Consider the following 14,298-nt stretch of genomic DNA (forward strand, 5'->3'; position numbering starts at 1 on the left):
AAGCTATAAAATTGCTAGTAGATGTTTAATTTGTTATAAATAACTCAAGATTTATATTTTTTAGTTAAAAGTTAAACACTCAACTGAAGTTAAACCCTCAACTGAAGTTAAACACTCAACTGAAGTTAAACCCTCAACTGAAGTTAAACACTCAACTGAAGTTAAACACTCAACTGAAGTTAAACACTCAACTGAAGTTAAACCCTCAACTGAAGTTAAACACTCAACTGAAGTTAAACACTCAACTGAAGTTAAACACTCAACTGAAGTTAAACACTCAACTGAAGTTAAACACTCAACTAAAGTAAAAAACTTATTTTTTTTTGAAGAGATTTTTTGGAAAAACATTTCTGCATCCAGTACAAAATTTTATTGACATTTACTGCGCTGATCGCACCATGCAATCTCCTACACAACTTTACATTCATCAATGAAAAAAATAGAACAGTAAGTTTTTTATTTTGTTGCAAATATAAATCCATAGTTTCGCACTGTAATATACACACACATACACACGCACACGTATACATACACACGCACCCTCGCACAGATAAACACTAATTTTTAAAACCAAACAGCTTTTTATGGATTAAGTGCACTTGTTAAAAATGTTATTAGTCATTTTTTAGTGTGCGGTATTTTCGTAAATTAATTTCCAACAAACCCATTATTCTATTATTTCCAATACTAACTTATTCATATAAAAAAAGTAGATTCTTTATCAGGATATATTTTTTTTTAATATGGAATGTTTTAATATTTTTATTTACTTTAATTATTGAATGAATAATTTTTTATATTAAATGTTTTAACTTTTTTTAAACAGTTTATCACCAAAATAATAAATACAATAAAGGCTTTAATATTTTTTATGTTTTTGTCTTAAGTCTTTGAAAGAAAAAAATTTATAACCTTTACTTTGGTTACCTCAACCTGTTATGACATTAGTATCAAGTCAGCAACAGTCTGCTGTTATTATTATTACATAGCTTATTATATACAGGTAGTTTTGGCATTGCCAGCTACATCACAGCTACATTGCAGCTACACTGCAGCTACATAACAGTTATATTACATCAACATTGCAGCTACATTACAGCTAGAACGACATCAAAGTTACAGCTATTTTAACATTAGAATTAATAGAGCTTTACATACTGCCTAACTTATATTTTTATACACAGCTTGATTATTGACACTTATCTAAAACTCAACTTTTATTTAAAATACAAAAGCAAAAACAGTAACATAATAGTAATGGTTACAAAATAAAAATAGTGACATAGTAGTAATGGTTATAAAATGAAAATAAAAATTACTAGTAATATAGTTTTTATAAAGTCTACTTTTATAAAAACACTTCGTCTTTTTTTTTCAGCTCAAAAATTTACAAATAAATCAATAAAGAAAAAAAGAAATAAAGATATAACTTTAGTAACACGTTTTTTAAAAACACTGAAAAAATTAAAAACAAAAATGTTTTTAAAATTCTTACATTAAAATAACTAAATTTTTGATTTAATAAAAAATGTAACTCAAAAAATTTAATACAAAATTCAATAAACCAGTGATCTTTTCGCTTTTTCTATCGCCTCAACTAGATCAGCTATAATTCGTAAAAATTAAACTCTTTCAAAAATTTTGTTTGAACGTAATAAAACGTAGTTTATTATGCTGGTATCATTGGTATTATACTTTTTTACTAAAAGTTTTCAATTTCATATTGTTTAACTCACTACAAATGTTATCTCTCTTTGTTTAAGTTTTTTGCTTTCAAGCAAGAAAAATTATTTGAAATGAACCAACTATTTAATTAGACATATATTACCTACAAATACTGTTTATCGCCCAACGCATAGCTCAGACTTTGGTTTTATATCATAATTTTTTTTGAAAACGCACCATTAGTTAAAATATTTTCATAACACTCACTCTAAATTATACTCATTATTTGTTTGAATCTAACTTTTGAATTAACTATTTATACAAATGTTTTCAAGTCATTAAATTATAAAATAACATTTACAAAAACTATTAATTAAAACAAACAAAATAAGAAAAAGAATTTGTTTAATTTCTGACACATTTATAAAGCAATATAAGAATTGCTAAGTAATAAAGTTCACTTTAGATCTAGAAACTGTGAACGAAATTTGAATAAATTAAAAATCAAGTTTTTACACATTTTGTGCAAAGCTTTAACATTTAAATCATGCTTGTATCACATTGGTTTGTTGACAATTTCTCATATTTCATAAATTTATTTTCAGCCTTCTTATAGTTTAAAACTTTTAATTAAAAATTTTTTTTTTGTTTTTGTGGTATTATAACCGTATATTTATTTATTTTAAACTTTATTTTTCTTTCACACGTTATTAACAGTGTATAAAAAATTCATTGGTGGTGAAAATAATATATTGTATTAAATTATAAAATCTAAAAACAAATTTTATCAGATTTTAAATATTTATTAATTACAAAAAATGTCTCACTTGTTACCATCACCAGGTGACACTTCAACGAATATTTCTATTTTTTCAGTCTGTCTGGGAAAATATTTATATTATAATAAATAAATAATGTTTATATTATAATAAATATAGTAATAAACAAATAGCTCTATTTTTTTCAGAATCTCTGGCAAGTCAAGAACAATTGCTAGAACAATGTTAAAGAGTTGAAGAATTCGGAACTTTTTTCTGTAATTTTTGTCAATAGTAGTAAAGGGTTTACCAAATAACAGAAATTTCTATAATAAAAAGAATCTTAAATTCGCAACTTAAATTAATAACAACACAGACTGTCACCAATAGCAACGCAGAATGTCGAGCCATCTACTTTGAAAATAAAAGTTTGTTTCCAATCCGCTAAATAATAATTATTTTAAATACTTTTAATGAGTTGATTTTACAATATAGTACTCAGGAAAAAAAAATTTACGGAAAGATAAGAAAAAGGAAAAATTTGTTATTGAAAAAGCTAGTCACGTTGATTTAATATTATAACATTATTTCTAGGTTGAGTAAATATATTTTTACTAAATATTTTTTTCTTCAGTAATATAGTATTAGACTCTAAAGTTACAATCCAACCAAAAAAAATTTTGAATCTGTTGCCAGCAACAGATTCAAAGGTATCATGTTTGAATCTCTTGCCAGCAACAGATTCAAACATGATATCTTACGAAAATACAATAAAGAAGTTTTATTTAAGCAGCTCTGTTACGGTGTTTTAAGTTTTCTCCTAAATAGTTTATTAATTCAAGTTTGTTTGGTTGTTTAAAAGGAAATAAAATATTAAACTGAACATGACACGTTAGTTATGATGTACAAAATGTTTGATATGATATTATTATTTCCTAATAGACATGCGTTGTCTGGGGGAAGTCGGTCGGACGCCTTACGGACGTCTGGACGTCAATGAGACATCCAGCGAACGTCCTCCGAACGATGCCCTCTGGGATGTATATGACATATGGTTCATATTGTAAGCATAACGACAATTAAAACACGATAAATTTAAAAGTGGAAATCCTAATATATCTGAATACCTTCATAAATATCATTTTTATGCATTTTATTGTACTTTTAAAAAAAAGACTTTTAAAATATATCAGTGACTAAACCTGCGATATTTCACAACTCAGTTTTAAAACCAATGTAGCTTAAAATATTCTTTGGCTTAAAGTGATAAGGCAACTTCATAACTTTTAAATAAACGTACATTTATAAAACTCAGCGCTTTGAGCAATAATGTTTAATATTTACAGTTAAATATTCACGTTCCATGGGGTTTACTTTAAAAATACTTTAAAACCTCTTTTCATTTTATCATTTAATTTCATTCGATTTTTTTTTTTTTTTAATTGCTTTTATTCAAATCATTAAAACGATATCAACTACAAATTTGAACTACTTGATTTAAAAAAATTTAAAAACATTTTATTATATACTTTTTAATTTTTCATTAAAAGGGCTGATGCTGTCAGCGTTTGGTGTTTTAAGTTTATTTTTATTTTTTGTAATGTGTCATTTTATTTACTAACTTTTTATTTTAGGATATACTCCAATAATGTTGAAACTAATGTCTTCTTTTTATCTTAAGTAAAATTTTCAATTGAATTTGTTTCAACTTGTTTCTCCACGAAACGACCTTGTTCTTTAAGTTTCGTACTTTCAAGTTAAAGAGAGGGTTGTAATCACAATAAAGTAGCCTCTTCAATTGTAGTAGCCTTCTCGGCCTCGAGGAGTTGAAACTAACTACATAAGTATCATTATATAAATACCAATTATATATAAATTATAAAAGTATAAATAAAATATTATATACATACCTATTATATATAAATACTTGTATTTATAAATAGTTGTTTATGTTTCAGTTAATGTCGAAGGCGCTTAGCTTATATATCACTGTTAAATGTTGTATTGAAGTTATTACGTTCAATTTCTTCCAGATAATATAAAATATCTTATTCATCGGACAATGAATAAGATATTTTATATTGTAAGGAAAAAATCCACATTTAGGAAAAGCTCATTTTAAATTTTCCATTACTTTTTTCTTTTTATAATCACTTCCAGTACTTTCTTTAAAAGTGATATAAAGTGGTCTTTTGGCAGAGTTACGAGTTTTTTACTTGAAGAGGACTCTTCTTTAAAGTTTAATCTTTTAGTTTACATTGGCACACGTCGTATAATATAAACTTGGAATCTGCAAGAACTGGAACACTGAACTTGTCGCCAGAACCCTAACGAACCCTTTTGTCAAACAAATTTGACAAAAAGGGTTAGTTAAAATTGCCACTATTTTGCTAAATATATTTATTTTTTTCTTTAAGGGTATTTAAATCTTTAAAACCATTTAATAATTGGTTATTCATACAATAAAATCTAAAACTAAAAAGATATTATAGATTTTATTTCATAAACGTTTAAAACATTATATCTTTAAATAATGGTTTCGTGTTTGAAAAGCGATTTGAAAAATATATTACGCACATTGCATGTTTCTGATGGTGAAAAAGACGTCATAACATACTTTTACCTGTACTTTCCGAGACAGTAACCCAAGAAAAAAAGTTACAGTTCTAAAGTTCTTTTAAAGTATATGGCCCATAGAAATTCTTTAGAATTCTATAAAATTTTTATAGAATTTCAGTTAATTTCTATAGAAATTCCTAAAAAACTTTTTTTTCTACATATATTTATAGAAAAAAAGCTTTATAGCAATTTCTATAGAAATTAATTGACAATCTATAAAATTCTATAAAATTTCTATAAAATTTCTATTGGCCATATGTTTCAATAGTTTATAGAAAATCTTTAGAACATTTTTTCCTGGTAATTGTTTTATATTATTCTTGTTTAGATAATTTCTAGCCTTATACAGGATTGCAATATTTTTTCAACTTTTGTTGATAAATAATTGATATAAGTTTTCCATCACAGATTTTCATTGAGATAACTAAAGAATCTTCCTAAGAATGGAATCTTCTTTAAATTCAACTGTGTCGATAAAAATTTAGATAAATCTTTTGGCAAAAGGCGTTTTTTGTTGAGGAACGGAATAAAAACCATTGTGTTTTGTCGATATTTAAGTTTAATTTATTGCATTTAATTCAGATAAAAATTTGTATAAGTTCCTTATTAATATTAAAAAAAGGTTTGTTTATGTTAGATAAAAATAAGTTGGTATCGTTAGATATTTAAAAGATCATAAGCTTTACTTAACTCATTAGTATATACTAAAACAAACGAGTAAACTAAGTTTAGAACCCTGTGAAATTCCACATTTTATTTTAATTAATGTTTTATTTATCACCATGGCAGACGAGTTGCTTCCTATTCGAAAGTAGCTTTTGAAAAACGTTCTCCCATCTATTTAGAGCTCCAAAATAACATATACAGGTTGTTTCAAATGTGTTTAATTGATGTAAACACACAAATGATGGTAATGAGATGGTAAATACACAAATAATGCTAATGAGATGGTAAACTCAAAAACGATGGTAGTGAGATAGTAATCACAAGTAGTTATTTTTTAGTTAGTGCTTTAAAACATTTTGATCAATGTGTGATAAAAAATTAATATCTAAAAAAAACATTTTTTATTTAGTTTTTTGTTTTTTTATAATTGTGGTATTATCTAGCCATTTTATTAATTTTACCTTGTTGAGATATGGATGAATTTTACTCCGTCTTGACCACAGGTTTAATGATTTATACAACTATGGTGTTAATGTTTTTCCATACCGCAATACATTACCAAAACATTGAACTTTGATGAACTCATTACACCTTTAAGATGTTTTCACTCACTAAAATTTATAATTATTTGCAGCCTGGGTTATCACTTAGTGTCTTTTTAAAAGTTAAATATATTTTCTACGGGTTTATTGGAGGGCAACAATAAAGTTTAGGTTTTTAATAAATTTAGTTATGGTTTGTTTGTAATTAGGAGCCAATTGCATTTTATATAAGCTAAAAACATTGCAGTGGGATTGGGATGTCGTTTTTAAAATTTACTATATTCTAGTTGTTTTTAAACTGTTGAATAGTTTTTCTTCAGCTCTTCAAAATAAATTTAAAAAATTCATTTCATCCACGGGAAACTCGAATTTAGAAATTAAGCAAATTTTTCCAAAGTAATAAAAAAACTAAAACCATTATATGTAAAAACAGAAATAATAATAAATAATAACAATAACAATAATAATAAAAATAATTATTATATTAATAACAAATATAATAAATGAATTATTCATATCACCAAAATAGGAGTATTAAAGTTTATTTTATATTTTATCCATTTAACATAAAATCTGTATTTTTCAGATTTAGTAAACCCACTTTCAATTAAAAACTGATTTATTTTTGAGATTAATTATTTTTATTATCCAAAAAGTAAAAAATATCACCAAATCCTTTACCTACGTGTAAGCATTACAGACTTTTTTTACCTCTGTAGTGCGTACTATGAACAAATCGCAAAATTGTTTGACACTGTGACAATTTCACAAGCTAGTTCAGTACAAAAGGACAATTTCAACGGTGTTTGTCATATAAAAGTTAAAAAAAAAGTAAAACACGCGCCATGCAAAATATAATTAAAAACCTATAGTAATACACACACCACTATAGAGACTTTTGAACAGGAGAAAGATCAAAGTCATATTTTCTGTGGTGGCTTAAAGTAGGGCGTGCAGTGATAAATAATAAAATTTCGATGTTTTAACTTCGATAATGTCTTTGACAATTAGTTGAAATTAACTATTAATTTTTTTTTATTTCTACATACATTTTAAAAAATTTAAATGGAAAAATTTTTTATCTATAAAATAAGCATAAAAAAAATTCTTAATAAAGCTTCGAGGCTTAAATACTTAATACATTTTCATATATATATTTATTTCAACATTGAAAGTATAAAAAAGGTTTTAATTTTTAAAGGTTAATCAGCTTTTTTTTTCTTATTTGGAAAAAAAAGTTAATGTTCTAAGATTAAGAATTATTTTTTAACCAGTAAATTCAATTGAAGTCAACTACGACTCGTAGCAAGCAAATGTTGGCCCTACGTTGGAAACGTTAATACGACATTTTTACAACGTTGGCTCAATATAGTGTGTTTGTTTTAATGACGAAAATAATTTACCATTATCGTCGTCATAAATGAAATTTAATGATTGTATCGATATATTTATGACAAGCTTTATTGTTGCAAATTAGTTATACCTGCTGTCCTGTAAAACTTAGATTGCAAGATGCCAAATCGATATTACGTTTTCAAATGTTTGGTTTCGAATGAATTTGTGCTAGACCTAATTTATTTCATCAAATATATCGATGGAAAATTTTGGATCTCTGTTCTTCATGTTACATTTTTGTCCTAGACATTTTTCATACTGCAGTGAGAGTAACAGTGCTGTACAAGCCTTGAAACAATAATTTAAATATATTTACATTGTATTGTGGTTATATGGGTTTAGTTTTTTGGTGATGATTTTTAATTTGGCTTTAAATAGTTAAGCTCTTAATAAGATTATATAATAACAAAATTACTAATTGCTAAAAATTGCTTTTTTAAAAAATTTCATCATTACTTTATTCTTAAATGTTTAACTTAAACATTAAACTTGCAAATGTTACAAATTAATAAATTATATAAAATAAAGGACCAGTAACTAATGGCGTTCAGAAATGTCTCAAATTAATAATTTACACAGTTAATTATCATTTGTTTATAAAGTAGACATTCATAAACTAGCAATAATATTTTTTTTTTTAATTGCAAAGTGCCCCAGATTTTCGTTAAATTTTAAAATACTGGGTGCGGATTCACAACACTTTCGTAAGTCCAAAATTTGCGTAAAGTTTGCGTAAGTTTTGCTTAAGTTCAAAGTTACGCTAAGTGGTATTCACAAACCTTGCGTAAACAAAAACTTACGAAATTCCCAAGTTTTTACGTAAGTTATTACTGACGCAAAAAGTCTAAAAAACGGTATTCACAACATTTTCCTAAAAAGTGCTGAGCAAACTTTACCAAAAATTTAGATGTATTACATAAACTTGTTTTATAAAACTTGTTTCACCTTAAATTTAAAGTTAAAAAAATATACACTCAATCTATAAGATGGATAGTTCACTCTCTCATAGCCTAGCTAAAACAAGGAGAGCGACCATAGTACGGATATATCATATAGTTTTGCAGTATGCCAATAACTTATTAAATAAATTAACTTAATAACTAGTTATTGTCATACATCAATCATTGATGTATCATTATGATATGGTGATCATATAGCATTGATTCAATGCTATATGATCACCATTTCATAATGATACATCATAATAATGATACATCATAATTATGTATCATTATGATAAAGGATACATCATAATGAAGTACCCATACTATATTAACTTATGGTATGTATGTTAACTTATGGTTGTATCTATACTATACTATCTATACTATATTATACAAAAATATATACAATAATATTATTGAAGTATATACTTTAACTTGCATAACTAGCATAAAGAGAGAGAGAGAGAGAGAGAGAGAGAGAGAGAGAGAGAGAGAGAGAGAGAGAGAGACAGACTCACTCTCTCACTCTCTCTGTGTGAGAGAAAAATTATTTGTCCTAATATAGATACAATATTCACAAAAATATGTAATCAATTTATTAGTTTTTCAAATCTTTTTTTTTTCTTAAATTTATAAACGAGAACAAGACTATTTCAAAATACAATAATGCAAAAATTAACTCTGAGTAATCAGGCTATTAAAGTAAAAAAGGATTATAAACTAAATATTAAACTTACTTTGAATAATGATGCTATGTTTTTTCGATAATTTTAATTATTCAAAGGTATTAAAGGTATAACAACATTAAGATTATTTTGAATAATAATAATCTGTTTTTAATTATTTCAATTATCAGGAGATATTAATATCTATGGATAATTTAAATTATTAAAAACATTAGGCTTTAAAATTGTTTTTTAAAGCCTAATTTTTTTGATAAATAATATTTTTATTTGCAAATAATAAACATATTCTGTTATAGTTTAAATTGTTTTGGTAGATCTTTTTTTTTTGTATATCTATATGAAATCTCATTGGTGTAGTTTGTTATTGTAAAGAGCAGAAATTCCATAAAAAGTTGATCCACCAGTTAGTCCGATCCTTGATCCACCAGATCCTTGATCCACCAGTTAGTCACCAGATCCTTGATCCACCAGATCCTTGATCCACCAGATCACCAGATCCTTGATCCACCAGTTAGTCCGAATGGAGTGATAGTGCTTTTCACAATTCAGTAAAATTATTATCTATTGCTGTTGAAAATAGTATTACAACTCTTGAGATGAAAGCATATTGTTCACACTGGCTGTAGCTATTAGATTATACTGTATTTGGTGTCTTGAAAACCTACGACAATACTTGTTGTTATGATTTAATCAATACTTGCTCTGTTAAAGAGTCAAACTTTTTTATACTGCATGTACCTGATTCACAGAGTTAACTTTATGCTATCCATCAAATATAAAAATCATGTTTTTATTGCAAGTATGGTACCATAAATTCAAACTCAACTTTTATTAATTAATACAATTGAAACATTTTCCATAACATGAAAAATACAATGTATTTTTCATAGTATGTTATGGAAAAGTTGTTGAACTTTTGCTTATGTTTTCAAAATGTTTCTTGTGTTTCTGACAATAGAAATTTTGTTTATAAATAGTTTCAAATATACTAGAATGCAATCAAATGTATTTCTTGAATTTATTGAAGCAATTTCTTTATTTGATGAAACTGTCATTCCCTATTGCAAGTAAAAGTGTTTTGATTCAAGTCAATTAAATGATAAAACAAGACCTCTGAAAAGAAAATTTAACAATTATCATGATGTTTTCTTATACCTTAGGGTATGGAGAAGTAAGAATGAAAACAAGAAGTTAAAAAAAACACTTTAGTCTAGCACTTCCATTATTTTATGAACGTGAAAGTTTATGCTTAACTAAAGTACTTTATTTTAACTTCCTGAAGCAATGCAAGATAAGTTGCATGATCTGATCAGGGGTGAACCCAGACCTTTTTTGGTACTATAGGACCGGTATGAGCGCCAAAAAAATGACTCAAAATATAAATTTCATGTTGTTTTTCTTTTTCTTTTTATATTAAAAATAGAAAAGATAGTTCTTTCAACTGGTAGTTTTCTGCATATTTTAGCTAGTTTATTTAGCCAGTAATGTTTACAAATAAGGTTCGCTGCAAGTTTAGAGTTAGGGTTGAATAAAACTAATGGTCATTCACTGATGGCATCATACAGGAAGCCGAATAATTATCTTATATAAGCCAAGGATAATACAATTTATATTTCCCATTTGGATTTGAATAAATATGCCCGAATTATTTCTTAATGAGTGCTTGTAATATTTATATTTAAAATAATAGATGTGTAGCATTTTGTTAATAATCGATATCTCATTTAAAAAACCAACCGACTCCTATTTGTTCCATTTTTAATCCAATTATTAATTATTTTGATTATTTTGCTAATAGATATTTAAAACAGATTGAAAGAATGTTTAAGCTATGTATGCTATTACTTTTAAAAGTAATTGCATGTATATGCTATATGGGGCATTTCAAAGACAAAGAAACACTTTTTTGCTGTTTTTTGACTCCCTTCTTTGTATATGTAACATTTTAAACAATCTCTCCCCGCCCTATTTGAAACGTGACATTATTTTTCAACAAATATATCTTTGAGTTTGTACTTTTATGCTAAAGGCTTACTATTCCGCTGTGATTAGAATACAAATTTTAAATATTTTGTCATGTCACACTGTGGCTAACCATCCCATCTCCCATGTGATATTTGGTGACACTTTCAAACACCTCCACCCCATATAAGAATACGTATTATTTGAATAGCCCCTATATAGTTTTGCTACATTTTTAAATATAGCAACAACAAAAACAAAAACAAAAAAAATTGTAAGTAAAATTAAGCCCTGTCATTAAAAAAGAAACATTCACTGTTTGGTCACATTGCCCTGTGTGTCTTAATAAAAAAAAAATTATTTATACTAACTACTTTCTTTATACAAATAGTTATAAAAATTTGCCTTAAATTTTGGGTAAGTTTTTGCGTAAGTTTTTGCCTAAGTTTTGCGTAACTCATACGCAACCTTAACTTTACGCAAATGCTGCGAAAAAGTTGTGAATACCAAATAGCTACGCAAAAAATATTTTGCGTAAGTTTTTCGTAACTTTAGCTCAGCTACGCAAGAGTTACGCAAAAGTTGTGAATCCGCACCCAGGTCCTTTGTTTTACTCAAAACTGTATTAGTTTATCAACAGAATTGAAATCGTTTACAAAACACATTTTATTTCAAACACGCAAACAGAAACCGTTCGTCGCCATTAATGGAATTGTGATGGCTAGGTCTAAAAAATGTATTGATTTAACTAACGGATAATTGGAAATAACGACAAATTCCCTAGAATCCATTAAAATGGTAAATAAAGTATCAAATTTTTTTGGTAATTTACTTCGAAAATAGCTATTTTTAAAGTCAACATTAATGTTAAATTATTATTAAAACAGTATTAAACTTTTTTATATATTTTCATTTACTTTATTTTTTTAAAATAAACAATAATGTAGTGTTTATAAAAATAATATGCTTTAGGTGATTAATTAAATTTGTTTTAAACAAATAAATAATAGTCGGTTATTATAGATGTTTAAGTTTTACCTGCTTCTTTGTTTTAAATTCTGCTAGAGTGTAGAATTTTCATGCTAGAATTTTTGCATTTACGAAACCATTGTGATTGTTCAATAAGAATAAGCGACTTCTTTATAATATATTTTTTGATTTTAAACTTAATATTTTATTTTAAATTAAAGACTTTTCAAGTCTTGCAATATTTAAGTATTTTTAAATATTACTTTTTAAGTATGACCATAATAACTATTTCATGACTATTATAATTATAGACCAAAAGTTTGGATTTTTTCATAAAATTGGGTTTTTTTAAACTTTAATAAATAAAGCTAAGGTATAAAAGTATAATTTTTAAAAAGTAGAAAACGTTTCTATTTTTATTCCGTAAAATTAGCTGCGATTATCAACTTATGTTGAACTATAATAAAGGACTTTCACACAGTGCGGTTTCAGAGTATGACTTTTTCATAGTGTGATAAATGAACAATATGGCAGCTTATATGTATAGGTTATTTTTAATGAATATATATATATATATATATATATATATATATATATATATATATATATATATATATATATATATATATATATATATATATATATTAGGGATATGACTTTTTAATTTTTTTTCAAATAAAATGTTTCCTGTATCATAAATCGATGAACTTTTACCTAAAATCATGAAAAAAGGCCCAAATAGCTTTCTGCAACAAAAAAAGGTCACCCCCAAAATAAAAATTTGATTTACCATTTTTATACATGCATTTTTGACCGATGTTTTAATCTTAAGCTTAATTCTCAGCTTAATTCTATTTATTTCATTATTTTGTTGTGAATTTATAAATATAACGCCACACGTTACCATGGCAACGAAACGGCCGTGTGCCGGCAAATACTTGGAATTGTTATGTGATGACGTCATTGTGTTACCACGGTGATATAGACGACTGTAACAGACTGTAGAAGATTATAGAACTTAGTAGAACATTCTGGAAGCTCTAAATAATTATATAAGCGAGCTGCTGTCAGAGCTCAGTGTTGATAATGTGAATAGTTCTATGAAGTACTCTGCGTGTAACTGAGCTAATAAGGAACTATTGTAGCGAACTAAAGACGCTGTAAGTGTACGAAGTATAAGTAGTTGTAGCATTATCGTTAGGATACGGACTGGATTATCGAACTGTTATCAACATTGACTGGATTATCGAACTATAATTGGATTACTATACAGTTAAAGTATTTTATTAATTAAACGACTTTATTAAACGGATATTTACGCTCAGCTATCCGTAAAGTCGTAGCAATATTATATGATGTCTCACAAGAAAAGTCATACCACAGTAACAAAGAACAAGAAGACTTGGACTAAAAATTTGGTGAGATTTCAAGAGTCACACAGAAGAAGAGGAAGCGTGGCTGTAGAAGAACATTCACTCGATGAAAAATCCAGAATACCACTTCAATTGCAGATCGTAGGAAGATACCAGTTTCTCGGAGCATATGTTAAAGGAAGAAAAGAACGAATAGACCAAATTTCTAAGGAAATTTGTGGGACAATAAACTGAATTTTCCACGTGTGTCTGATCAAGTGATAAGAGCAAAGCTTATGAAGGTGCTGAAGGTCTATGATGAATGTGTCAAGCGTGGAAAATATGATGTTCTCAATGCATTATTTGACATCACGAAAGTGAATGGCCAGTGGTTATCCTCGGAAGATAAACGTTTATACCACCTACAAAAAGAAAGTAAAGGACAGGTGGGGTACTCAACAGGACAAGTGGCAAGTAAAGAAACCATTCACCCTTCCAAGAGAAGGAAATTCCAGTCTGGAACAGCAATACCTTCCACATCACAAGTCCTGTCTACCACAGACAGTGGTACTGAATCTGAAAACTGCAAAAGTAAGAGTGAAGATGATGAAGACGACGACGGTGATAAAGACGATGATGAGGACACTCAGAAAAAAACTAGAAAGCACTACAAAAGTAAATTTGCTGTAAGTATGGTTACATCAAGTGGAGTTTCCACAAAGAAAGCTGCTAAAATATGC

The 14,298-nt window shown here is 26.9% G+C and overlaps 1 long non-coding RNA gene across 1 annotated transcript; it reads left to right on the top strand.

Annotated features, from left to right (window-relative positions):
* Window positions 1-266: 266 nt before the first annotated feature.
* Window positions 267-3,042, top strand: LOC136090714 (uncharacterized). The gene is made up of 2 exons (XR_010643662.1): window positions 267-447; window positions 2,633-3,042. It is a non-coding gene; the product is annotated as an uncharacterized LOC136090714 (long non-coding RNA).
* Window positions 3,043-14,298: the final 11,256 nt, after the last annotated feature.

The sequence above is a fragment of the Hydra vulgaris genome, chromosome 14 (assembly GCF_038396675.1).
Source record: "Hydra vulgaris chromosome 14, alternate assembly HydraT2T_AEP".
In the NCBI taxonomy this organism is placed as follows: Eukaryota; Metazoa; Cnidaria; class Hydrozoa; order Anthoathecata; family Hydridae; genus Hydra; species Hydra vulgaris.